Source organism: Eschrichtius robustus, chromosome 6, assembly GCF_028021215.1.
Source record: "Eschrichtius robustus isolate mEscRob2 chromosome 6, mEscRob2.pri, whole genome shotgun sequence".
Classification (NCBI taxonomy): Eukaryota; Metazoa; Chordata; class Mammalia; order Artiodactyla; family Eschrichtiidae; genus Eschrichtius; species Eschrichtius robustus.
This window is the reverse complement of record NC_090829.1, coordinates 18,553,163-18,580,660: the sequence shown is the minus strand read 5'-3', so window position 1 is coordinate 18,580,660 and position 27,498 is coordinate 18,553,163. Positions and strand designations below refer to the sequence as shown.

General features: G+C 38.7%; 1 protein-coding gene across 1 annotated transcript in view; it reads left to right on the top strand.

The window, feature by feature from the left end:
- Positions 1 to 3,407: 3,407 nt before the first annotated feature.
- STAG1 (STAG1 cohesin complex component) overlaps positions 3,408 to 27,498 on the top strand; it is a 426,258-nt gene continuing 402,167 nt past the window's right edge. The window contains exon 1 of the mRNA XM_068545965.1: positions 3,408 to 3,645. The gene's annotated coding sequence lies outside the window, so the exon portion shown is untranslated. The remainder of the gene's footprint in view (positions 3,646 to 27,498) is intronic.

Below are 27,498 nucleotides of genomic sequence, written 5' to 3'. Positions count from 1 at the left end.
CATGAAAAGACATGAAAGAGGCTTAAGTGCATATTACTGAGAGAAGCCAGTCTGAAAAGCCTACCTACAATATGACAATTAAAAAAATCAGTGGTTGCCAGGGATGAGGGAGGAGGAGGGAAGAATACACAGAGCATGGAGGATTTTTAGGGCAATGAAAAAACTATTATGATATTATAATGATGGATGTATGTCATTATACATTTGTTCAAACCCATAGAATGTATAGTACTAAGAGTGAACCCTAAGGAATCACCTATGGACTTTGGGTGATTATGATGTGTTAATATAGGTTCTTCCTCAGTAACAACTGTATCATTTTGGTGAGTGATGCTGATTACAGCAGAGGAGGCTATAATGTGTGTAGGTAGAGGGTATATGGGAAATCTCGGTTCCTTCCTCTCAATTTTGTTGTGAACCTAAAACTGCTCTAAAAAAATAGTCATTAAAAAAAAAAAAGTTCTGTGAAAGGAATGCCATCATTATTGTCATGAAACAAGTTGGCTGATAGTTTTTTACTTTAAGCAGGACTCTAAGGTCAATGGAATAACTTTGAAATCTTCTTCATGCTAAAATTATCCAGAAAGGAAAAAGACATAAGTTCAGCCAAATTTTAAAAGGAGTTCTGCCATCTAAATAGTCACAAACTAGCTTTTTATGTTATAAGGCAAAGATCTTCACGTTATTGGTTAATAAATGTTAGCCATTTAGTCTGTAATGCATCTATATTACATTTACATTAATGTGTAATTCTGTAAATGCAATTTTAAGTTTATAATATTAAATTTAATATTTAATATTATATTTTTGGACCAGGTTGGCTAAAAGATTGAGTTGAAATAAAAGTTTAATGGGCATGTGCTTCTTTAGACATCTAACCTATCAACCTGAATCTTCAAAGTGGGCCAAGTCTCATTTCAGATCATTTGAAACGAACAATGAGGTAGAAATTCCAAAGGGCACCAAGAAACTTGGACTAAGCAAATGTTTGTTCTATTGATACTTTATTCCCTATCCCAAATAATACTTAAGAGCCCTTAGCACCTATCTACACTAGTTCCAGGTATTCTTTCTGACATTTTCTTCATACCTCTGACTTGAAGCTGTTAATGAAAACTGTGGTGTTTGAAAATCTTTGCCAAGAACTTTGGAATCTTGATTAAGAATTTCATGAAAGCAGAGGCTCCTGGGAAATGTGTGATTCTGCCACAAAGTTAACTTGTTATAGTACCTATTACTTTATCTTACCAAATAGCTAAAGCTTGAATGTATCTGAAATTACAATGCTATTAAGAGAAATCAGGAAACTTGAATAAGAAAGATGCATTATTTTAAATGTTGAATTTTGGGCTGGAGCTGAATTTTGGGCAAGAAAGCTGAATATGAGGAATGTTAGTTAAGAGAAAGTCAGGAACAGATAGTAATTTAAAGAGACTTTTGAAGAGAAAGGATAGTAGAGGAGAACAGAGAGCTAGGAGTTGAACTATGGATTGGAAAAAAGAGGAGGCGCTAGCCAAGGAATCAGAAGACCAGGAAACCAGGTAGGTTGTAGATGCCAGGAATTGTCTTAAAAAAGGGGGAAATAGGGTTTCAAGGAGGGGATAAGGATTGGGTGTGCCAAGAAAAGAGGATGTGGTTGTGACCTGAAAGTGTAAATTCAGTTTGTTGTTATCGGTTAGATTGATAAAAGCTAAGGAATAAGGTGGAAATGAAGGCGGGAGACTGCTTCTTTTGAGAAATGTGACAGTGAAAAGAAGGTTGATAGTATTGTAACTGGAGGGAGTAGTAGTACTGAAATTTTAAAAATGACCATGGAAACTGCTGAAAAACAGAAGCCAATGGCAAGATGTTGAAGATATAAGGCCCTAGGAAAGTGGTGGAAGGAGGAAATGGGAAGGGACGGCATACGTAGTCCAGGAAGAAAGACTAGCTTTGGAGGGAAGGGGAGAATGGGTTAATTTGGTGAGAATTTGAGAGGTCATGAACGGGGTGTGGTTACAGATATTTCAATACGGAGAGAATATCAAACCGGAATTGGAATTCCATAGCTTTGATCCCTGGAAACGATGATTTTATCTATTAGTATGGATTGGGACTGGCACCTTAACAAGGAAAGCTTCAATAGTCCTTGGGGAGAATACGATAGGAAGTCAACCAAAGATGAGTGAAAAAAATTGTAAGTGGGAGTGCAGTCACAAATTCATACCAACCAGGTAGAATTGTGACTTCCTCCAGTGAAAACCCACACACCTGTGACCCTTGGGAGAGAAATCAGAAATAGGGGTAATCTACTGGAGACTGGCCGTTAAGACTATTAAAAGAGTTGAGCGATTCTAAGGCAATACAGAAATAGAGCTGGGTATAGTAACAGAGATTTAGTCATAAATGGGGCTGATGACCTGGGAGACTAAGGATTCACTTTTGTATTCAAAGTTGTGAGTGGGTGAAAGGTAGAAGCCACGGCCACAGAGAGGCGGGTGGAGAGTAGGGAAGAGGCGACATTCAGCGGCATATTTTGGTCATGATCTCACGTTAGTCAACTGTTTCCCTTTTGGCAGCTAAAAGGCTAGGATTTTCACGTCCATTTCACAGCTACTGACAGTAGTCCTAGGCTGTGGAAGGTGAAATCTGATTCCAAAGCAGAGGCTATATTTTCCCAGTCTACCTACATTCTTGACTCACTAACTAGCCAATGCTGCCGCCTTATGCAAAGCCGGCACCACGGAGAGTATCTGCTTTACGGAGGCAGGGACGACGCCAATCGGCCTGCGGCGAGCAGTGTTGGGTCTAGATCGGCGGCGAGGGAGGTCCCAAACAGTTCTCGAAACCTTTTCACCCGCGCCGGGGGAAGCGCCTCGTCAACAATAAGTCGCTAGTACAATGCTAAACTCTGAGTCCCTCGTCAAACCTAAGAGAGGCGGGAGCACAGTTTTGTGCCGCCACCCACTCGCGTTTCCGCAGAGCTCGTCCCGGGCGGGGGATGGGGGTAGCAGGAGCCGGGCGGGGCTGCGGGGAAGCGCCAGTCCCGCGACCCGGGGAGGGGCCTCGGTGAAGGGGCCGGGGGCGGGTTTCCCTCCCAGGTCTCGGAAAAGCTCCAAAAATGGCGGGCAGCAGCTCAGCTAGCGGGGCGCGCAGGCGCTGCCGCAGCCATCCTTCCGCCCGCCTCGGGCGGCCACGAACCTTCCACAGCGCCCTCACTGAGAGGTATCCGCCGCTCGCGATTGGCTGAGCTGGGCCAGCGCTCCGTGCGGGGGCCGGGCCGCCACGCAGCGGCCACGTTTCCCGCCCCGCTGGCGCGCGTGCGCCTAATCCCCACAGGAAAGCGTTTGCGCGCGTCCCCGCCGCGGCCGCCAGCTCGCGCCTCAGCTCCCTCCCCTTTCCGGGCAGGTCCGTCCCGTCAGCGAGGCAGTAAGCACGGCGGCCAGCAGAGGGCGGTCCGGACCCAAGTCTGCAGCGGCGCCATTGGCGTGTGGAAAATGCCACCAGATGGCGGGTTAGGATTGCAGCTCCGTTGAAGGCGCGGCCCCCGCTCCCGAACCCCCGGCGACCACCCCGTAACAACCCCCCCACATCGGGAATAACACACCGGAGACTTTTGGGGGGAAACTAGGTCGACGGCCGGCTGCGCCCGGATGGGCAGCTGAGGTGAGTGCGGGCGGCGGCGGCGGCGACGGCGGGGGGCGGGAAAGAGGGGGAATGCGGCGGCAGCGGCGCGGGGGCTGGAAGCGCCGATCCAAGATGGAGGCCGGGAGAGAGCGAGAGAGCGCGATCGGGGAGCGGGCGGGCCGGGCGCGGGCCCCGCGCGGGGGAGGGAGGCCGCGCGGGCCTGTGCGGGGCGCGGCGGTCGCCGGCCGTCCGGGAGCCGGGGGGAACGACTGTGGGCGCGGCGGGCGCCCCGGAGCCCTGGTCGCTCCGCACCCCTCTCGCGGGCCCCGAAAATTGTGCCCCCGCCCGTTCAGGCACTACGGCGACGGGCGCGGAAGCCTTTGTGGCGCGCTCGGGCCCGCCGCCAAGCCCGCCCTCCGCCCCCCCGCCTGGACTCTCGGGACTCGCCCGCGCCCGGCGGGGCCGGGCCGAGGCGGGCTGGTGCGAATGCCGCCCGCCGCCCTGCGTTTCTGCGGTGTTTTAGCGGCGGTGGCGGCGTCACATGACAACGAGCTCGCCTCGGCGGAGGGGCCGGGGGGTCGCTCGGTGTGGCGGCCGGCCCAGGCCTCTTCTCGGTGGGGTGGAGCGGGGGGCTGGCGCTTGGGGCAGAGGGGACGTCGAAGCCGGGCTTTCCCGCTGTCTGCCCTCCCCGCCCCCGACGGAGGCCTCCTTGTGAAACGTGTCCAGGCCGGAGCACTGCCCCGCTAGTTTGCCAGCCCCCCGGGAGACGAGGCCAATAAAAGTTGTTTTCCCTCCTTTCTCGGGGTGGGGGGGTGGTGGTGAAGAGCTGGGAAACTGGAGTTGGACCTGGGCCTCGATTGGAGAGTGCAAACTGGGTGCTTCTTGTGTGCTGTAGGGACTAAGAAATTTTCAGGTTTTAGGATTGTCACGTCACCCCTTCCACCAACATTTGAAATTTTATCGATTTTCTTCACATTGCAGAGAATCGTGCCCCGGGCGTATAAATCATGGGATGGTTTTGGACGCTTATAGACTCAAAAGGATGCTGTTTGTATGTGACGACAGCGAATTATTTGCTGTTAAAGTCGATGTTAAGCTGATGAATATATGGTTTATTCCTTCTCGTGGTTGTGACTAGAAAGGACTTTATTTTGCATCTCTTAGCAAACATAGTGTTTATGAAAGTATTTGACTTGGCATAAAGAAAAGTTGTGTGATTTGTAACTTACGTGGAATTTGACTACACCTTTTAGATTTTCGTGTATCTTTTTAAGAAAATTGCAAATTCTGATGGTGAAGCACTTAAGAAAATACATATAACAGTGAAAATAAAAACAACCTGTGTATTGTATGATACATTGTACCACGTTCTCATATTTATAACGTACGAAATGTTCAGGCTAAAAAAATTTGCCCAACGGGGGAAATAGTGAAAGATTCGGAAAGGTTGTTTACTTGCTTTGTATTTTTGAGAATAGTTATAACACAAATTGTTTGCTAGCTAAATAAAGTACTAGAAAACCGACAAGCGTTTTGCTAAAGTTTTTTCATTACATTTCAAAATGTGCATTAAGTTTATTCAAATGATCTACCCATGGTCATTTTTACAACCAAACTACTTTTGAGTGGAAATTTCTCAGTATCGACTTTAGTTTTGACCTTCTGACAAAGCTAAGGGGTATTTAAATAGATGTGAAATACGGGAAATTGTTATGTTACTAGGAATGCTTCCCTTGAAGACAGTATACAGGTACTGTTGGTCTGAATGGCTCTTTTAAAGCCTTAAGGGGGCTGTGGTAGGGGAGAGAGAGCCCTGGACTGAAGTTACTTTAAACATACCCTAGGTTTGTGATCTTTGGGGTGTCACTCTTCCAGCCTTTCTTTCCTCATCACTAAAATGAAGGTAATACATTATATGGTAGTTGTATAACAAGCAGTGTATGGAAAAGCCCTTCTTAATTATTAAAACTGTAAAAATTTATGTAATTTTATAGTTTTAATCTTTTCCCTTGATTCTGGATCTGTATATCTTCATAATCAGTGCTGTGAGGAGATACAGTGCACTCTGGAGAAAAAGATGTCTCTTCCCCCTTTTTATCCTTTTCTGCTTTGTCCTATGTTGATGGAGTGTATTAGTTTTCTTTTTATTAATAGCAAAGTACCACACATTTACTAGCTTAAACGGCACCCATTTATTAGCTCGCAGTTTCTGTAGGTGAGAAATCTGGGTACTTTGGGCTCTCTGTTCAGCATCTCACCAGGTTAAAATCAAGGTGTTAGCTGTGGCTGCAGTTCTCATCTGAGGCTCAGGACCTTCTTCCATGCTCACTACTTGTTGGCAGAATTTCCTTGTGGCTGTATGACTGATGTTGCCATCTTCTTTCTAGCTGTTGGCCAAGGACCTTTCTCAGTTCCTTACCACATGTTCATGTAGGCATTTCACATCATGGCTGTTTGCTTTCATCCAGGCAAGCAGAAGTCAGTTGCTCTGGCTTACTCTGCCTCTGTCCTTTGGACTCCCTTTTAAGACCCCTTTTTAAAGCTGATCTGATTTGGTCAGACCCACTCAGGAAGATCTCCTTTTTGGTGAACTCAACTGATTAGGGAACTTAAATACATATGCAAAAATCTATTTGCCATGTAACAATCACAGGAGAGATGTTCTATTATATTTACAGGTCTCTCCCACACTCAAGGGGAGGGTTATATACTAGGGTGTGGGTCATTGTGGGTTGTTAGAATTTTGCTTGCCATGGGGAAAGAAGTATCTTTACAGTTGCTTCTTTAGAATCTGGATGTACAAGAAGAGCACATAGGCAGAGCAGTATAACCCCACCTGGTAAGTTTACTCATACTGGTTTTGTCTTCATGCTTTTTCCTTTTTGTATTTCATGGTACCTCAGTTAAAGTGTGTCCCTCTATAAAAGCATTTTATTGCATTTAGAGGAAATTAAAAATAAAAGTTAAAAAGTTAAGTAAAAAGAAAAAAGGCAATAGAGATTATCTCATTCTCATTATTGTTTGATATCTATTGTTTTACTCATTTTAGGGATGAGATTGAATCTCAGGGAAGTTAAGAAATTTAAATGCCTAAGATCACACTCTTATTAAGTGACAGGTAGATTCATAAACTCATTACACCAGACATTTGCTGTGGTGTGATTGGTCCAGCAACTTTTGAAGAGGGAATTGTGAAAAAGAATAGTTATTTAAAATAGAGTAGGGATATTATTGGTGGACAAAGAGGGTAGCAGAAATTGGTCATGGTATGCGGGAGGTTTAACAGTCCAAGAAGCAAAATACCTTCAAGAGGAGGCAATTAGGACAGTTTTAGTTAAGAATAACAAGATTTAGAGACTATAACCAGGAGTTAAAATTGTTTGGGAGATACAGCTTAATTTCTTAATAGAGAGGTAATACAGTAAGCACTTGGAAAATCTTTGTTAGCTGAATTAAAATATGAATCTCTAGAATTTAGATGATTCTTGGTACTGTGACGCTCTGTAGGGAAGAGTAGGAAGCAGAGACCTAAGAGGATGCTCTTGCATAAGCCCAAGAAAGAGATGATTCTTGAGGTGGGAATTAGGATGTATCTACAGAGAAGGAGGGATCAGTTTTCTGTCATTTTGGTAGTCAAGAGGATAGGATCCCAACTTCCTATGTTCTAGTGCTGAGAGAAACCTTGTCTTATTGACAAATGTGATTCTTTTTAAGTGAGCTTTAAGTAGGTCATAGACCAGTTCGTTTTATAGAATCCTTTTTTTGTTTCAGTCCTTATTTCTTCTTTCAGGTTTCTTCTCCCTCTTCTAATTCTTTAAGCAAGTTAGTGCTTAATGGACATCTCAATCCTACCTTCTTTATAAGATACATCTTTAGTACTGTGGGCCTAAATGATGTACCAGTTAGTTGCCCAAATTTCTCTAAGGAGTTTTGCTGTAATTAAACAGCTTTAGAGGTGGCTTTTAACTTGCTAGAAGCTCAGAGTTATAAAAACATTTTATGTTGTGACCCAGTACAAACACACACACCATGGAAATAATGTCTAACCTTTATGTGGCACACGCTGAGTTTTTAATTTTTTCTTTTTTTAAAATTAAGAATGCTGGTTGCAACTCACCTATGTGGTATCATGACTTACAGCAACCCACAGCTGAATTATAATCTCATTGGTAATTGGGAGAGTGCAAAGTAGAACCATAAGAAGAAATCATTTCACTTCTATCAGATTGGCAAACATTAAAAATTCTGATAATATCAAGTGTTAATGAGAATGTGGGGAAATTAGACTCCCACTTTTGGAGGGACATAGTCATTTTGCAAAAGAAAATGACTTTTGTAGTAAGTTGAAGAATACATGTACCATAAACCTAGCAATTATACTTATGTCTTTATATTTCTGATGAGAGATATTCTTGTATGTTGGGGTAGGTGAACAAAAATATTTGCAGTAGCCAAATTTAGCAACAAAGTGCTCATCATTCTACCACAGGTTTTCAAACACCAGTGGTGGTTTTCAGATGTTCATCTTGATGCCTAGGATAACCTCACTTGATTACAGTGTATTATCCTTTTTATGTTTAATATTTTGTTAGGGCTTGAGGATATTTCTTCATCAGGGATATTATTTTGTAGTTTTCTTTGGTTGTGATTTTTTTTCAGGTTTCAGTATTAGGATTATGATGGCCTCATAAGATAAGCTGGGGAGGTGTTCCCTCTACTGACTGAAAGACTTTGTGCAATATTCCTTGACTGCTTGGTAGAATTCATCAGTGATACCATTTGAACTTAAATTTTTTTTTTTTTGTGGGAAGACTTTTGGTAAATTCAAATTCAATTTTTTACTAGACATAGGGTTATTCAGATTTTGTTTCATCTTATGGTAGTTTTGTTGTATTTTTAAAGGAATTTGTTGACATTAGTTGTTTATACGATTCCCTTGTTATCCTTTGATTGCTTGTAGGATTTGTAGTGATATCTCTTTAATTTCTGGTGTTGTTAATGTGTTCTTTCTTTTTTTTCTTGACCAGTCTAATTCTTGGTTTATCTATTTGTATCTCTTTTCAAAAATAACATTGCTAATTTTCTCCATTTGTCTTTTCTCTCTCGTTTGTTTCTGTTCTTTATAATTTTCTTTCCCCCATGTATTTTGCTTTTCTTTTTCTAGCTTATTAAAGTGGTCATAGATTTCAGACATTTCTTGTTTTCTAATGTAAGCATTCAAAGCTATAGATTTCCCTCCAAGCACTGCAATATCCCACAGATTTTGGTATTTTTATTATCTTTTAGTTTGAAATAGCTTCTGATTTGCTTTGTGATTTCTTTGTTGACCCACCGATTATTTAAAAGTGTGTTGTTTAATTTTCATGTATTTGGGATTATTTTAGATATCTTGTTATTGATTTCCAACTTAATTTTATTTTGAGGTCTTGAGATATATTCTGTATGATTTTAATCTCTTTAAATGTACTGAACCTTGTTTTATGGTTCATCATATGGTTTATCTTGGTAAATGTACCTTTCACACTTGAAAGAATATGTATTCTGCAGTTGTTGGGTGTACTATTCTGTAAATACCAATTAGATTAAGGTGCTTTGGTAGCATTTTTCAAATCATTTATGTCTTGGGTTTTGTTTTATTTGTTTGTTTTGTTTTTTTAGTATAGTTCTATTCAGTTGCTGAGAGGAATGTTAAAATATCCAACTGTGACTGTGGAATTATCTGTTTCTCCCTTAATTCTGTTAATTTTGGCCTCATGTATTTTGAAGCTCTGTTATTAGGCACATAGAATTTATGATTATTAGGTCTTTCTGATGAATTGGGCTTTATGAAATGTCCCTCTTTATCCCTGGTAATAGTCTTTGTCTTAAAATCTGCTTTTTCTGATATTAATATAGCCACTCCAACTTTCTTGAGCTTACTGTTTCTGTAGTGTATTTTCTTCCATCCATTTACTTAAAACTCTTTTTTCCTTTGTATTTAAAATGTGCCTCTTGAAGGCAGCATATAGTTGAGTTTTGCATTTTTTATCCTTTCTGACAGTATGGAAGTGGAATCTGTCAGTTATAATAAACATTGATTATGTGCTAATGCCTGTCAAGAACTGAAAGTTCTGAGATTTTACCCTACTTGCAGGCTAAGTTAATCTGCTACAGTTTAATGGAGTCATGAGACTCCTTGGTCAGAGATGAAGAACAGTGCATTACAGCAATAGCAGTAGCCACAGCTATTAGTGTCAGATCTTGGAGCCCCAGTTTGTACACGGTAGAGTGAAGATGTGACACTCGCACATGCATTGGGTTGTGTTAGAGGAGGGGAATCCCAAGCTTAGAGAAACTGGAATCTTTATAATGGGTTGTAAGCATACCTCTCCTTTTCTCTGAGGGAGATGCTATTTCTCTTTTCCAAGATTCTACAAATATACTTGACAAGATTGGATCAAAGGCAGTCGGTGCCTCTGTTTTCAAGATAGGCAGAAAAACAAGAGACCCATGGAGAATTGTCTTTCAAAACTGCCCAGTGAATTTTCTCAATTTCCTCTATGTTATTAGCTTAGATTTTTCTTTTATTTCTTACATGGCCCCAACCTAGCTTTCCAGCTCTGTCTCTGCACTGTACTTCTCTGTAGGTTTTATGCTCTCACCAATTAGATTACATACTTATATTCCCACCCCCCACCCCATGTCTTTGTTCTGGGGTATAATGTGTGTGTAAGAAACACTCATTGAGTGTTTACTGTGTACCAGTAAATATTTTACAGTAACCCTGTGAGGAAGTTGTTATTATTATGTTGCTGTTATCTGTTTTACAGGTTAGATTAAACTTATTTAATCTTAAATTAACTAAATTAAGTTTATTAGATTTGCTTAAACCTCTCAAGTTTGTGATGAGGGAGGGACACATTGTAGAGAAGTTTTTGGAGTGCTCTGTTTCTTGATGTTAGTAGTAGTTACATGGAGTGTTCACTTGATAATTCTTTAAACTGTTATCTAGATTTTATGTATTATGCTGTATAATTGATATAGCTCACAAAGAAAAGAAAAACAGAAAAAACAAACACTGAGTTGTAGAATCTGTGTAAAATCTTTCCTGATAACTTCAGCCAACAGTTATCACCGTCTTTGTATTTTCATTTACTGCAAATGCATTATTGCATTTATTGTTGGCACCATAAGATTTGGTAAGTGGTGGTGTTCATAAGGCACGGTATTATGTAGACTAATTGTTCCAAGGCCAGACAACTAATAAATGAGAGAGCCAGGATTTAAACCCAGACTTACTTTCAGAACCCACACTCTAAATCTTTTAAAAGGGCATTTTTATCTCAGCCTTATTTATGCTTTTTGTAATCCTTTGCATTTTGAAGTTTATTTTACAGAGATTTGGTTTTCTTTCTTTTTCTATCATATAACAGTCATGAGGTCTTGAGTAGAACATTTAATTTCTAGAGGCCTTAGTTGTCTTATCTCTGTGATGGGAATCCAGTTAAGATTCTTTCAGCAAATATTAATATGAGTGCTTACTTCATGACTAGTAGTGAGTATACAAAGTTGTTAAATACATAGACTTTGCTTTTAAACGGCTTCTGTTTTATGGGGAGAGATTAAAAACCAAAACCAAACCCCAAAGCAACAAAACAAACAAATAGGGATGCTACCTGAAATGTTGTGAGGGCGTTAGGTTCAGGATACTTTGGAAGCATAAAGTGCAGAGGTAAGAGGACAAGCCCTTCTCCTTGTCAGGTCCCCCCAAATGATAGATTATTTTTAATGGGTCAGGAAGAGTCGGAAGAGTTTTTCAGGGTAGTCCCTTTATTTTCTAATTGAGAAAACAATACTTAAGTATTACCTGTATTATTTTTAGGCTCTCTGACAAGATTTCTCTTCATAATTGTTGAGTTGGTTTAAAGGTTCAGGTAGAGGTTTGAGACACCACTGCTTGTCTCCTCAATCTTAGGCAGAAAAAAAGTTTTATACATAGTCGAGCATGAACATGACCTGATTGTCTCTTTTGAGGTACCTGATTCCCTCTGTTATTCTAAAGCTCTGTCGATTCTATTATATCATGTTATTATTTTTTCTTATTTCATTTAGAGTACTGAGAGGTAGGCTTTCTCTGTTCTCTAGTAGAGATAGTACAAGGTAGCATATGTGCAGAAATTCTTACAACAGAATGCAAGATACAAAAGCTAAAGAATATCTTAAGCTGTGTTCTGCTTTATTTTTAAAGCATAAATTAACTTTCAGTAAGAAAATGCCTTACCTTGTACTGTTAGGGATAGTTAAAAAGTTTGTATGTTCACAGATGAAGGAAGCATTATCACATGATTAAGGGCTAAGAAAGCCATTATATATTGTCCAAGAGAGTTCCTGACACCTGAGTTACACAGCCTGTGTCAAATTCTAACTCAGCTCCTTCCTAGGCATGTAAACTTGGGCAAATTCTTCAACCTCTCTAAATCTCAGTTTTCTCACCTGTATAATGGAAGTAATAAAAGCATGTCTCATGGATTGCTGTGTCAGTTAAAAAGTTAGCTCTTAACTATTAGACTATGTTGCATTGTATATAAATCCAAAAGACATTAATCTTAAATTTAAAAGGTGAATAAAATCATAATCCAGATAAGTCATAAGATTACTTTCCAGAAGCAAATAATTTTAATTAATTGGTTCTTATTAGCACATAAAGCTAGTTTAATAATAAACTATTAATGAGAGAGGTCAGAGGATGAGGTATTCAGGTTAATAGAGAGGTGAGAGTTATAGCCAGAGTTTTCTGCTTATTGTTAAACGTATTTTAAAAATCAGGCTCTTTTTTTCTTTAGAAAGTACTGTATCTTGGAAAGCCTTTGTAATGCTTCCTTGGTAATTGAGAAAATTTGAAGACTGTATCAGGATTTTTATTTACGAATATTAGCTTTGCATGTATAATTTTGGAAACAAAGAGACTTAGGAATGAATCTTTACCAAAAGCAAAACGTAATCTTGAAAGTTACCTCTTTAAGTTCCTAGACAAAGTAAGATGGTTAGATGGCTGCTTTTCCTCTCATAAAAATGGGGTAGAGGGAACAAAACCTGGGTTAATCTGAGTTTTTTTAAAAAGTTTTGGATATTTAATACTTTATTTTATAAATGTAAAGGGAGTGTGATATAGGAGAGAGAAAACTAGTATAGGGCCAGTGACTTGAGTTTTACTTACAGCTTTACCACTAACTGGCTGTGTGTCTTTGAGTCACTACTTCTCTGAGCCTCAATTTCTTCGTTGTAAAATTAGTTTCCAAGATTCCTGTAAATTTTTTAGTCCGTGTTGAAATAATCAGGAAACCAATTCTGAATCAGGTAATGCAAAGTTTTTGATTTTAAAGACTTTAGTTTTGAAAAACCTAAGTGTGTTATCAGCAGGCCCTTTTGTCTCATCTTCCAACAGGTTATTAGAATAATTCATGCTTTCCCCTAGCTGATTAGTGTACAGACCAAATATGTTAATATTTAGATAGTATTTATGGTTTTTGGTTCCAGCTATGGGTGTGTGTTTGCTTCTTTATTTGGTGAGAAAGAGATAGATTAGCAAGTGTCTTCATGTAATTCTAGTCATTGTGAGTCATTCAAACATTTATTGAACATCTACAGTGAGCCATACACTGTGGGTATAAAAACATTAAAGCACAGTTCTTGTTTTCCTGATGTACAGAGAAGGCGATTCAAGACTCAGAACTTAGGTGTGATAATAACCTTCTCCAAAAATCCTTTCCAGGCAGCCTTATTGCCCCTTCCTCCCATCGTCTCTCCCTTTCTCAAATCCAGGATCGATCTAAGGGCTCTTCCTTTGTGTTTTAGTGGTAGGCTGTGCCAGGGCTGCCATGACTGGTTGTGGAATTGGTGGTGCTCTGCATAAAGGTGTCATGGCCAAGGGGCTAGGTGGGGGCTGAAATCCAGGTTTCATTCTGCTTGACCAACTGTCCATTTGCTTTTTCAGCATTTTCTAATTCGCCTGCCCAAAGGAGGCCTTTTCCCCCAATTCTTGCAAAACAGTCTGTATATGGTAGCAGATATCTAACCTGTGCGTTAGTATACCATTAAGAATATTCTGTAGTGTGTTTTTTTTGGCAGATAAGTTTTATAGTAGGTAATAAATGCCTTGAGGTGGTTTGTTGAAGTGAGCAAATGCTTTCTGAAGGCAAATTCTTATATAAGTTTTGAAAGAAAAGTGAAAGTTAGCCAAGCAAGAGTGGGATGATGGAGATGGGAATGGCATTTCAGGTGAATATACAGGGACAATGTAGTGATGTAGTCTAGAACCCAGTGGTTCTTAAATTGTGCTCCCTGCCTCAGCAGTATTAACATTACCTGAGAACTTGTTAGAAGTACAAGTTCTCGGTCCTCACCCCAGTCCAACTGAATCAGAAATTCTTGAGATAGAGACCAGCAATTTGTGTTTTAACAGTGATTCTAATACAGGCTGAAGTTTGAGAGCCACTACTATAGCCCACTTCTTGAGGAAGCATTATTTGAGTGTGTGTGAAGAGCTTGGGGTTACCTATAGAGGAGTGATTAAAATATAGAGCTGTAAGCAGTGACCAGAGTGCCTAGTGTGCCAAACTAGAGTTTGAACTTTGTCCTTAGGCCAGTGGCTGCACATTAGAATCACCTGGGAGCTTTAAAAATATACCAAAGAATGGCTGGGATCTACCCCAGACCAACTGACATCAAATCTCTGATTTTCTGATGCACAGAGGGTTCTGAAGTACATAACTGTCAGAACTTGGTTACTGATTATAATAGTATACATGTTTATTGAGAATGTGTCAAATACTATGTCGAGTAGCATGATAATAAACACAGCTATCTTACATAGGTATTACTCACATTTCACAGAGGAGGTAAAGTACCTTTTCCCAATATTACTTAGCTAGGAAGCGGTGGGTTTGAGTTCAGGTTTTTATAACTCTAAAGTCTAATCTCCTAAGCAACTTTTTTTTTTAAACCTGGAGTTCATAAACTTAGATGGGAAAATAATATTTTCATTTTCCCTAACCTCTAAGTGAGATTTAGCATTTTCTTCAACTTTGAATGTAGGCAGCAAATCACAGTTGTATGAGCATTGCTGTAACTTTGTTACCAATAGAAATCAGAAATATTTTCATATTAAATTACAAATGTTGCAGATATCTCAAAATATCTTTTATCCTAATCAGTGCTTTAAAATTGGGCTGTTAGACCCCCCCCTCTAGATCTTTTATTTACTGTGTTAAAGAAGCACATACAATACTGTATCACAAATTTTTTTTGATATGTTGATCATTATATTTGAATATAATTAATAACAAATTCCTTTTCTAAGTATGGTAGCCTTTGCAGAGAGTGTTTAGTAGAGCAAGGTAGACAGGAAATAAAAAATTTGTTTTGTTATCTTGTCGAATAGAGATCCTTAAAAAAGTCTCTCTTTCCTTCACCACTTCTCTTTTATTTGACTTGTTAAATAGACCAAAACCCAAGTTCTTTGTTACCTCTCAAAGTTATTAGATTAAAAACTACTTTGGGTTTAGAGTGTTTTTTTCCTAAGCACTTCTTAAAAAATTAGAGAAGATATGCATTATCTCATGAGGCATTCTAACTATCCTGTAGTCTGTTATAGTGCTGTTTAATAGAACTTTCTGCAGTGATGGAAATGTTTTGTATATGTGCTATCCAGTATGGCAGCTGTTAACCATAATGATGCAAAGAAGCAAAATAACAATAACATTAATAGTTAACATTAATAACATTAATAGTTAACAGTATTGGTAACATTAATAGTTAACAGTATTCTCTATATACCAGGCCCTGTTTAAGCATTTTACATACATTAACTTATGTGATCCTTACAACAACCCCATGAGGTGGGTAGTATTGTTAAGTCTTAGTTTACAGATGAGGAAACTGAGGCATGGAGAAGTTAAGTGATTTTCCAGAGTTCACGTAGCTAATAATTAGCAGAACTGGGATTCAGACCCTGGCAGTCTGGCTGCCTTTATGTTTCCTTTATAATATATTGCTTTACCACTTTCCTCAGACCTCCCACCCCAAATGCATATACAGAATGCTGTCAGAAACAGTATATTAAAAAGGAATTTAAGATAAATCATTTTGTTCTAATTATTAGCTAAAAGTTGTGCAGTTTCCTGTAAGGAGACTTGTATTTGTATTAGATGTATTAGGTATTTTTAGTAACCAACACTGATATTGTTAAACAGTAATTTATATTTTTCCTGAATTTAATTTAAAGCTGGGTTCAGAAATTGAATATTCATATGGTTATTTTGTTTACTGAAGCTAATTGAAGTATAATTCTGAAGTCATTTTATGATAAATTGGCTTTGGTTAACGGATATTTTGCTTTCCTCAGTCAACATACATATATGAATGACTAACCTGTGTTACACCTAGTATGGTATGTTATGTTCCTGGAGGCCTGGAAGGGGAGAGGTATCTCTTAGGTGCAAAATTACATTCTTACTGTATTCAGGGCGAGCTGGTGGTAGAGTGATATTAAAAGGGGCAAGAGAACTGTCATTTTTCAGTTATCTGTATAGGTGTTGTGCTTGGTGCTTTACATACAAAGCCATCAGTTATTGAATACAGGTTGTTTACCACACCCATCCAAGTGCTTTAGATTCATTACATATGTCATTTAATCTGCACCCAGTGCTTCAGAGAACATGATGACGACAAAGATACTTTATGGATGAGGGCTTTGTTAGTCTCTTCCTCTCCCCTCCCCTCTCCTCCCTCCACTTCAAGGGAATGATCATAAATATAGGTGGGGAATGAGAGGGGGGTGGAGTTGAAGTTACTGATACCAACTTATCTAGTATTTAAGGTTCTCGAGTTAATAAATTTGTTCATTTCATTTTGCCTAGATGCTGGAAATAAGGCAGACAAGGTATTTGTCCTCATGTGAGAGACAGTCAATAATCAGGTAAACAAAATAACCATACACTGTGTTAAAAGCTGTAAAGGGAACAAGTGAGGTACTGTGATGGGTAATAATGAGATGCTAAACAGAGTCAGGAAAGGCATCTTCGAGGATGTTAAATTTAAGCTGAGCTTGCACATAACCTGGCAAGAATGATTCAGGCACAAGGAAGAGCAAAGGCAAAATCTCTATAGCAGAAATGGCTGTGGTATTTTAGGAACTGAAAGGTCGTTATGGAGGGAGCATAATGCAGGAAGAATATAGTGGCTTCACTTGAGGTTAGAGGGATAGGCCAGAATCTGGATTACATAGGATACGTTTGGGTGAGCAAGGCTCTAAGGACTGCAGATTTTATTATAAGTAAAATGAGAAATCACTGGAGAGTTATAAGCAGAGAAACATTTAAGAAACATCCCTCTAGCTCGGTGATTCTCAACTGTGGGTTATATATTTTGTTTCCAAGGGGACATTTGGCAATCTGCAGACACTTTCAATCGCCACAGCTGGGGGTGATGGTGTATGCTACTGGCATTAGTGGGTAGAGACCAGGGTTGTGGCTAAATATTCTGCAATAGTACAGGACAGGGCTTCCCTGGTGGCGCAGTGGTTGAGAATCTGCCTGCTAATGCAGGGGACACGGGTTCGAGCCCTGGTCTGGGAAGATCCCACATGCCGCGAAGCAACTAGGCCCGTGAGCCAGAACTACTGAGCCTGCGCGTCTGGAGCCTGTGCTCCGCAACAAGAGAGGCCACGATAGTGAGAGGCCCATGCACCGCGATGAAGAGTGGCCCCCGCTTGCCACAACTAGAGAAAGCCCTCACACAGAAACGAAGACCCACCATAGCAATCAATCAATCAATAAATAAATCTTTAAAAAAAAAAGAAAAATACCCCCAGAGTTGTGGGTTTATTTATAATAGTACAGGACATGCTTCCTCCAGCAAAGTATTGTTGGCCCGGAATGTCAACGGTGCCAAGGTTGAGACACCTCTAGCTGAGGTGTGAATGTTGGATTGTGCTGGGGGTGGAATGGAAGAGGGGAGGGTTAGGTCGTTGCAGTGTTCAGGTGATGGTGCCTGGGCTGTGGTTGCAATAGAGGTAATAGTGAGAAGTGTTGTGATCCTTTATGTGTTTTGGAAGTGACGAGTCAAGAATGATCTCCAGGTTTCTAACTTTAAAAACTGAGTGAATGGTGGTGCCATCCTAAGATGGTAAAGAGCAGGAATGAAGGGTTCTAATTTTTAAAATCTTATTTCATGGAACCTGAGTTGCCGTTGAGACGGCACAGCACTATTTTATGTACAATAAGAAGGAACATGCTGTATGCCTGTGCAGTCTATAATTGGTCATAGCAGCCACTCATTGCTTTGAAATCTTCTATCCCCAGAGACTTGACAGTTTCTTCTGCCTTCATTTGCATTGCTTGGCATGTGATAGGCTGTCCTTTGGCATGTATCTCAGTAACAAAGCATAATACAACTTCATCTACTTGTGGCTGTTCTCATATCCCATAAATCACTTTATCGTTGCTTTGCGAGAAAACATGGAATTGGGATTATTACTAGCAATAATGAAATTTGATTTGCTAATCTCAATTTTTGTACCTTTTGTACACAGTAACTTTTCAATGTCAAGACATTTTAAAGGTAGTTAAACTCAACATGCATGAAACTAACAATGCAGATAACAGTTTATGACAAGGTGAACAGCTATGTCTGAGTTATGGATGAACAATGACAGCTAAGTTTAATTACTCTGTCCAGCACAATTATAAAATGCCATTGATTGTGAGATGCATCTTTACCTCAGAAATGTTAAAGTAGGGGAAAATGTATATATTAGAGTGGGTGAAATACAGTAGATGGTGAGAAGCATCCCATACCAGCCCATTAAATGTATGATATGGGTTGAAATGGATTGATAGCACTACTGATGGTCCTAGTGTTAATAGTATAAATGGTTTCTGTGTATGGAAGCTCACCTTTTAAAGATCACTGGCAGGTGAAAATTTGCATTTGCAATGAGCTGTTTAGACAGTGGTAGAATTTGTTGAAAGAATGGATACAGAGGGTGACAAGTAAGAAATAGTTCTTAGGCAATATTGTAGAAGCTAAGTGATGAAATTAAAGCAATGAAACTCCATGTGTATGTGTGTTTTGAGGCTGTATGCCAGTACTAGCAGCACAGTTTTACAGAGTAGAGGTATAGGCAAATACGTCTTAATTTTGGCTAGAGAACCTAGCTGCCGTTTTTTTCACATTGCACTATAATTTCTAGTTTAACTTACATAGCTTTGGTAAACAGTTTGCTAACAGTTTTGCTGCATCGTATTAAGAGGACAGTAACTATCACCTAAAACAGATACTGAAAGTTTATTAACCAAAACAAAGTTCCTGTGTATATAAATGGTGTGTGTGCACATGTATGTTAGTAATGTTTCTTTGACATGCAAAAACCAAATCTCTTACTACCACCACGCTTCACGAAAACAGCTGTGGCTCTTTAGTCCAAACTAGCCAGGCATCTCAGAAACATCAGGTATTCCTGTGAGGTCTGATAGTGATTCTCCGCCCCATCCCCCCGCTAATAACCATATTGGTTAAGTTGCAAATACCCTACTATGACTTTATCTTACTTGTTTGGCACTTAATACTGTTTGTATTGTGACAAACTGATAATTCACATGTGGCTTTCTTTTCTATACTATGAAGTGTCTTCAGGGTAGGAACATGTTGCTTTTGTGTGCTCCATAGCAGCAGAGCAAGCACATTGCTGGGCAAAATAATAGACACTCAATAAATGGTACTTAAATTCAACCAAATTAAATAATTTAGATTCATATCATATACTAAGTTTGATTGTTATACTTTAAGCCTTTTTATTAGAGATTATTTCATTACAGCTTCAGATGTGCTGAAAACATCATTCTTTGCTGAGATTAATGCCTTTGCTATGCTGTTTGTTCCTAAATCTTTCCAGCCACCTTTTTCCTGTTGACTTTGTTACTACATTCATTTATTACATATTGTTACTGACCAGTTTCACTTTAAGGTCAAGCTAGACAGAGCTTGGAAATAGAAAATAATTCTTTTGTCATATGACCTCACTTTAAACAGATACACACACACTATTAAAGGGTGGTATACTGATGTATGGGGTGAGCGATATGCTTACAGTAAGAATTTTGGTAAAGGTTCATTGATTCACTAAGAAATTTGGAAACTTCCTTAGTTAAACTATCATTGGAAAACAAATCTTTGGATTTACATAGAAATGTTGAGGAACATATAAATTTGCAATTATAATACTTTAAGCATTTGACCTTTTCCATTTGGAACCTTTCTAGTTCCTCTAAAAAAGGAAATTTGAATTGTTAGGCAGGCATTCCATTTTCTAAAATAATAAGAAAAAATGGTGCTTTGCTGTAAAAGACCTATTCATGAATTTCTGCATATGTTGTTGAATTTTTTGATTTCTTTTTGAACATAGACATTGACAGTTTCTTTTCAATCTTATAGAGCCTTCTAGTCCTTTGACACCTCTTTTGTCCCCTTCCTGCCTTAATTTTCTTAGGTAGCTTGGAACCTTATGTAACTTTTGGAATATGCTGAGCTGCTTTGCACTTTTGTCTCTTCATTGCATCTGTCTAACCGATACTCAGCCACAGATCAGTTAATCTTTTTCATTTCTGTGTACCTGGCTCTGACCTGCTGAGCACATCTGGAGAAAACCTTAACTTTGCAGACTGGAGCCACTAAATATTCATGCTCACCAATCTTAATTGGACCCTCAACATTACCCAGTAATTCTTCTTTTTTTCCTAGTTAGTTCTTTCTCATTTCTCATAGCAGTTATTTAAAAATTTCTACTCTCTTGTACCCCCTTACCTAACCACTTACCCTCTCTTTCTCAGTAGATGACCTTATCTATTCATTGATAAACTTGGATTTAATTACTATTTGATTTTTGGAAGATGTTGAAATGATTGAAATGAGGCTAGGATAGAGATTACTCTGACATTTGTTTGCTATGCCCAACCCTTGAAAGCATACAGCAAACTAAGAAATTTTAGAACAAAATTTGAAATACGTATCTCTGTAATAATTTTGGTTGAATCTACTGTGGGCTAATTTTAGTATAAAATCACTTTTCCAGTTATACTTACATTCTTGGAGTAGTCTTATGTTTTGAAATTTAAGATTAAAAGACGTTCTTCCGTGTTGTGTTAAAGGTTCCAAATAAATATCTTATGCCAGCTTTAAAAATTGCCATGTAACATGTTAATACATAAAGTACACTGCTCATAAGTTTGATAAAGTTTTACCATGTAACCACCTCCCAGATCAAGATCTAAAACATTTCTAGCACCCCCAAAAGGTTCTCTTCTCAGTTATTTCTCCCTCCCCTCCCCCAACCTATTCCAGCTTTTGTAGCCATCAGTTAATTGTACTTTGGCTTCTTTTGCTCAACATGATGTTTGTGAGATTCATCCATATTGTGGCATGTACCCACAGTTCCTTTTTTATTGCTATGTAGTTTTCTGCTCTATGAATATACCAAAACGTATATCCTTTTTTTTTTGGTGCATGGACAGTTGGGTTCTTTTCAGTTTTGGGCTGTTACGATAAAGCTACTGTGAACAATCTTGTACAAGTCTCTTGGTGAACATATGCCCTTATTTTTTTTGGATACATATACCTAGAGTGGAATTGCTGGGTCATAGTATACTTCTCAATACCTCTTTTGTAATGGAACCAAATCATTAACTTCACCGCTGTCTATCTATAAGTGATTTTATTTCTTTTGGTAAAGAATACAAAAAGAGCATTAGGTTTTCTAACAAGATTCTAATAGAAGGCACTTCCTTGTTTTTATTTACATATAAAAATAAAATTTTTCATTTGGTTCCAAATGGAACTGTTTTTGTTTCTGTTAGTACTTGCTTCAATATTGTTTATAAGTCTTTAATTTATTTAATTTATTTATTTTTGGCTGCATTGGGTCTTCATTGCTGCACGGGGGCTTTCTCTGGTTGCAGCGAGCGGGGGCTACTCTTCGTTGCGCTGTGCGTGATTCTCATTGCAGTGACTTCTCTTTCTGCAGAGCATGGGCTCTAGGTGCGCAGGCTTCCGTAGTTGTGGCACATGGGCTCAGTAGTTGTGGCACATGGGCTTAGTTGCTCCACGGCATGTGGGATCTTCCTGGACCAGGGCTCGAACCCGTGTCCCCTGCATTGGCAGGCAGATTCTTAACCACTGCACCACCAGGGAAGTCCCTGTTTATAATCCTTTGTTTATAAATTTCCTTCCTTTATTCAAATTTGAGCATTTCTCTCTACTATAGTTTATCTTGATCTGTGTAATATTATGTATCTTATTTATTAAAGGGTTTCTGACTGCTTTTAAGACTGCAGAAAATAATCATTGATTTTTCTGGTAGAAGCACAGGCTTTCTTGGTTTTATTGGGTTGGCCTTTTAGACACTTGCAGTGTCTAAAGTGGAAGGAACAACTGGATTTGGAGACTGGAGACCTGAATTATAATCCAGGTTAGTCCATTTATTAGCAGCATGTCTTTTTGTGAATAACTTTAACTCATGGACTCACTAGTATTGGGAATAAGCATGTATGTCCTGGTCATCTCAGAGGATGCTGGATTAGTAAATGGGCTACTGTAACAGTGCTCTATGAACTATGAATATAAGCAGTTGTCTTTTGGGGGGGACATTTTGTATGTTTGCAGATTTCTGAGCAGCATTCATCTAGTTTGTAAAACAAACAAAATACAAATTGCAGTTTTCAGAGGCATGCAGCAGGGCAGAAGAGTGTCTCTAAGGAAGGCTGACTGCCTGATGCGTCAGTTCTTAAGTGTGGCAGGAACTGATGAACTATGTAGCAGACTCTGGTTCTCAGAATTGATATGGTTAGAAGTTCAATTTATTATTTAAATGTAGGAGTGATTTAGGTTGCAGGTGAAGTCTGAGGTATAAATCAGGGTGTCAGGTTATTGATACACATTGAGAAATGTAATTTTCAAATGAAGTGGACTGTCCGTGCTCATCAGTCATTTCATTTTCCTCCTGTTGGAAGACCTATGTCAGACACAGATTATAATCTGAAGATTGACCAGTAAACCTGGAATTAACCCAAAGTGAGTTGGATCATCTTAGTTTTCAGTATTATTGAGCGGTGATAGCCTGATATATATGTCTGAACTACAGCAGATCTGGGTCAGAACACTATCCAGAGACAGTGTTGGAGACAAACTGCGAGATTTAATTTGTTTCAACACTCTTCACTATTCAGTTAATTTGGTTTCAGCTTTCATATAGTCATGGACAAGAGCTAGGTCCTGATTCCCATGCCACCTTGTTTGTATTTTGTGTATTTACTTTTTCATTCTACAGATGATTTATCTCTTGATGTTTGATTCTCTAATTTAATTCTCACTGTGACTTTACCTCAGTTTTAAAGGAGCCTTTTCTGTGTGTCCCATATACTGTTTCACTAGTGGATTTAATCTATCCTTGCAAAGTTGAGTAAGATATACGTTGCTTCTAGTGCCCCCTTACTTCTGGATATAGGAAGAATAAGGATTTTGTAGTCAAGCCTGTATTTCAGTATTGGCTTTGACATCTATTTAGCTGAGATTTTGGTCAGGTTACTTCTTAAAGATCAATCTTTCCATTCATTCATCATCTCAGAGGCACTGTAGTCCCCCTGATCCTCCTTCCTGTCTTTTCCCTTCTCCTTTACAGTTATATTGAGGTATAATTTACATAACAAAATACTCTTGTTTTTAAGTATATAATTCAGTGATTTTTAGTTAATTTACAAAGCTGTGCAACCATCACCACAGTCTAATTTTAGAATATTTCTTTTTTTTTTTTAACATCTTTATTGGAGTATAATTGCTTTACAATGGTGTGTTAGTTTCTGCTTTATAACAAAGTGAATCAGCTATACATATACATATATCCCCATATCCTCTCCCTCTTGCGTCTCCCTCCCACCCTCCCTATCCCACCCTTCTAAGTGGTCACAAAGCACTGAGCTGATCTCCCTGTGCTATGCGGCTGCTTCCCACTAGTTATCTGTTTTACATTTGGTACTGTATATAAGTCCATGCCACTCTCTCACTTCGTCCCAGCTTACCCTTCCCTCTCCCCATGTCCTCAAGTCCATTCTCTACGCCTGTGTCCTTATTCCTGTCCTGCCCCTAGGTTCTTCAGAACCTTTTTTTTTTTTTTTTTTAGATTCCATGTATATGTGTTAGCATACGGTATTTATTTTTCTCTTTCTGACTTACTTCACTGTGTATGACAGACTCTAGGTCCATCCACCTCACTACAAATAACTCAATTTCGTTTCTTTTTATGGCTGAGTAATATTCCATTGTATATATGTGCCACATTTTCTTTATCCATTCATCTGTCAATGGACACTTAGATTAGAATATTTCTATCACCCCCAAAAGAAACTCCATAACCATTTGTAGTCACTTCCCATTTTCATCCCTAAACCTAGGAAACTACTAATCTATTTTCTGTATCTATAAATTTGCCTTTTTTGGATAATTCATATAAATGGAATCTTAAAATATGTGGTCTTCTGTGTTTGGCTTTTTATATTTAAGTGGTTTTGAAGGATGATCTATATTATAACACATTTCAGTGCTTGCCTTTTTATTGTTGAAGAGTATTCTTTCCATTTTGTTTATCCATTCACCAATTGATGGTCATTTGGGTTGTTTCCACTTTTTGGCTGTTGTGACCAATGCTGTTGTGAAATTTGTGTACAAGTCTTGGTGTAGATATTTTCATTTCTCTTCCACTGATACCTTGGAGTAGAATTGTTGGGTCATATAGTAAATTTATATTTAACATTTAAAGAGATTGGCAAACTGTTTTCCAAAATGGCTATACCACTTTCCATTTCTGCTTTTCAATGTATGAGATTTCTGAATATTTTGGATGTCTTTTTGATTAGATTTTAATATCACACATGATATTAGCTGCCATAAGCAAACAAGAATCAGAGCATCACAGGATTTTACTACTCTAGCTAGAAAAAAATATTAAAATTATACTTACGTTAAATGCAAAAATATAGTGCCAAATGTTTAAATACCTAGACTTTTACTAGGTGAATGTAATTATTTGAAAAATTTCAACACAGCAAGACAAAGCATTCTGTAGAACTGTGGCCAAAATTTATTACTTTCTTAAAAATAACTTTTAATTATGGAAAAACCTAGAACATGCAGATGAAGACACAGTAGTTCAGTGAATCCTCACATACTCATCACCCAGCTTCAAAACTGTTTTCTTGTCCAGTCTTTTTCATCTATACCCATATCTGTTCCCCTCTCCCCCATATTATTATTATTTTTTTCCCCATATTATTTTGAAGCAAACCCTAGGCATCTTAAAGATAAAGCCATTGTCACACCTAAAGCCATTAGTAATAACTCTTTACCAAGAATTTATTGCTTTAGAAGAGAGATACAGAAAGAAAAATTTAAATATGTCTACATTTAAAAATGGAAATACTTAAAAATAGATTTCCAACTCAGGAATTGGAGTGAGAGAGAGAGAGTGAGTGTGTGTGTGTGTGTGTGTGTGTGTGTGTGTGTGTGTTTTAAAGAAATGTCTCCCTTTTTAGGGATTTTTCGGTCCTATGTTTTCCTCTTCTCCCCCCTAGAAAAAAGTCATAACAAAGTTTTGAGGGTGTAGAGACTGGGGTTGTTTTCATTTGGTCCATTTACATGAGGATAAGTATCTTTAGAATATAGAGTTAGGTTAGAAGGAATTTGCCGCTTCTCATTGGATTCACTTTATTGCAGCTTTAGGGAAATTGTTTTTGTCATTTACATTCAAAATTGAATTCCTAAGTTTTGACTTTCTGTATTATGATTTCTGCCTAGGATTATAGATCCACTGGATACTCCCAGATTCATAGTCTGTTTTTTGTTTTGTTTTCTGAAAAGACTACAATTTTTCTTTTCCTGGTACATAGAATTATTTTCTTATTAGTACTGAAATACCTGTAACATCAAAGTCAGTGGTAACTTTATGATAAATGTGGGCTTTAAGATTGTCTAAGGGTTAAAATGAGGTTAAGTAAGTGCATGTGGATTTTTTGGGGGGTGTGGGTGTTGGGTAGGGTTGACAAGACTGTGTGGCATTATACTCCATGCATTTACAAAGGAGAGCAACGAGAAATGGAAAAACAGAGGGCAACTATTTTATTAAGTGCCTGTTATATACAATTCATTGTGATAATCCATTTACATAAATTCGTGCTTAATCCTTACGACAGTGCTGTGCTGGAAGGGTTGTATGTATTATTATCTTCATTCCTAGCCAAGGCTCAGAAATGTGAAGTGTTTTGCAAAAGATATAGATTGTTATCCTTACTTTATAAGTGAGGCAACTAAGGCTTGCAAAAGTGTAGTAATTTGCAGAAAGTCTTACAACTAGTTACTGTTAGAATTTGAGTCTAGGGCAGTCTTAATTTGAAAGTTCATGCTTCTTTCTACTATGGGCAGTTGTATACCAGGGAGAGAATGCACAGACGTTTTTACTCTTTTTCTGTCTTAAGCATCATAATGTTAAGATCTGCTTTGGCCAATTAGTTAATTAGAATATTGTTGTAATATAGCCATGTTTGTGGGTTTGGTTAGTAATTCATTTAGGCTTTACAAAAAAGTAGAACTTGAGTTATTTTTTTTATCTGCATGGCTAAATTGGGTTTGTGGAATAAGCATCCCAGAAGCACATGGTCAAAGCAATGGGTCATTTACTTGTTTTCAGAACTTCACTTATTCAGGTACAAATGTCAGCAGTTTTGCCATTTGCCAGTTTTAGATTAAAAACTTTTGTTTAGTGTTGCACCTGGAACTATTCCTTAGCCACTGGTGGTTTGCGTATCACTCATTGGAAAACTCAGATTTGGAAGATTTAACCCTAAGGGTTTTATCTTTTTTGAAGATAAAATAAGCTGATAGAGAAAGATTGAGCTAAGGAAGGTGCAGGCATTCATACTAAGCAAGAGCAAGACCAGAGCAGAAACCATATGAGACCAGGCCCAAAGTGACTTCTTTATCTAAGCGATACGATTCATATCAATTTATGTATACCTTTTATACCTTTTTTAGCTACAGTAATTGTCTAAGATGTCTAGTGATTTTTGCCATTTATTTGCCTTTTGAAAAGAGCTTTCAATTGTGAAATAAAACACAAAGTGCATCAAACATAAATGTACTGCTTAGTTATTATAAAGTAAACATTGTGAGACTGATTTGGTCAGGACCCAGAACATTGTCAGCACTGGAGAAGCTCCTCCACTGCATGCCCATTTGCATTACAGCTCCATCCCTTTATCCCAAATGAACAGTTATCCTGAATTTTTGGTTATAATTTTCTTGTTTTTAAAAATATTTCTGCCTCTTTAGTCTTTATCCCTAAATGTTATAGCTCGGCTTTGTCTATTTTATAGAGGTTCACATGGACAGAATCACACTATTTTTTTGTGTCTTGCTTCTTTCAGTCGATAGTGCATTTGTGAAATTCCTCCAGGTCGTGTGGACCTATAGTTCATTTTTTTAAAAAATTAATTTATTTATTTTTGGCTGCGTTGGGTTTCGTTGCTGCACGCGGTCTTTCTCTAGTTGCGGTGAGCGGGGGCTACTGTTCATTGCGATGTGCGGGCTTCTCATTGCAGTGGCTTCTCCTGTTGCGGAGCACGGACTCTAGGCACGCGGGCTTCAGTAATTGTGGCACGCGGGCTCTAGACTGCAAGCTCAGTAGTTGTGGCGCACGGGCTTAGTTGCTCTGCGGCATGTGGGACCTTCCCTGGACCAGGGATTGAACCCATGTCCCCTGCATTGGCAGGTGGATTCTTAACCACTGCGCCACCAGGGAAGCCCTGTAGTTCATTT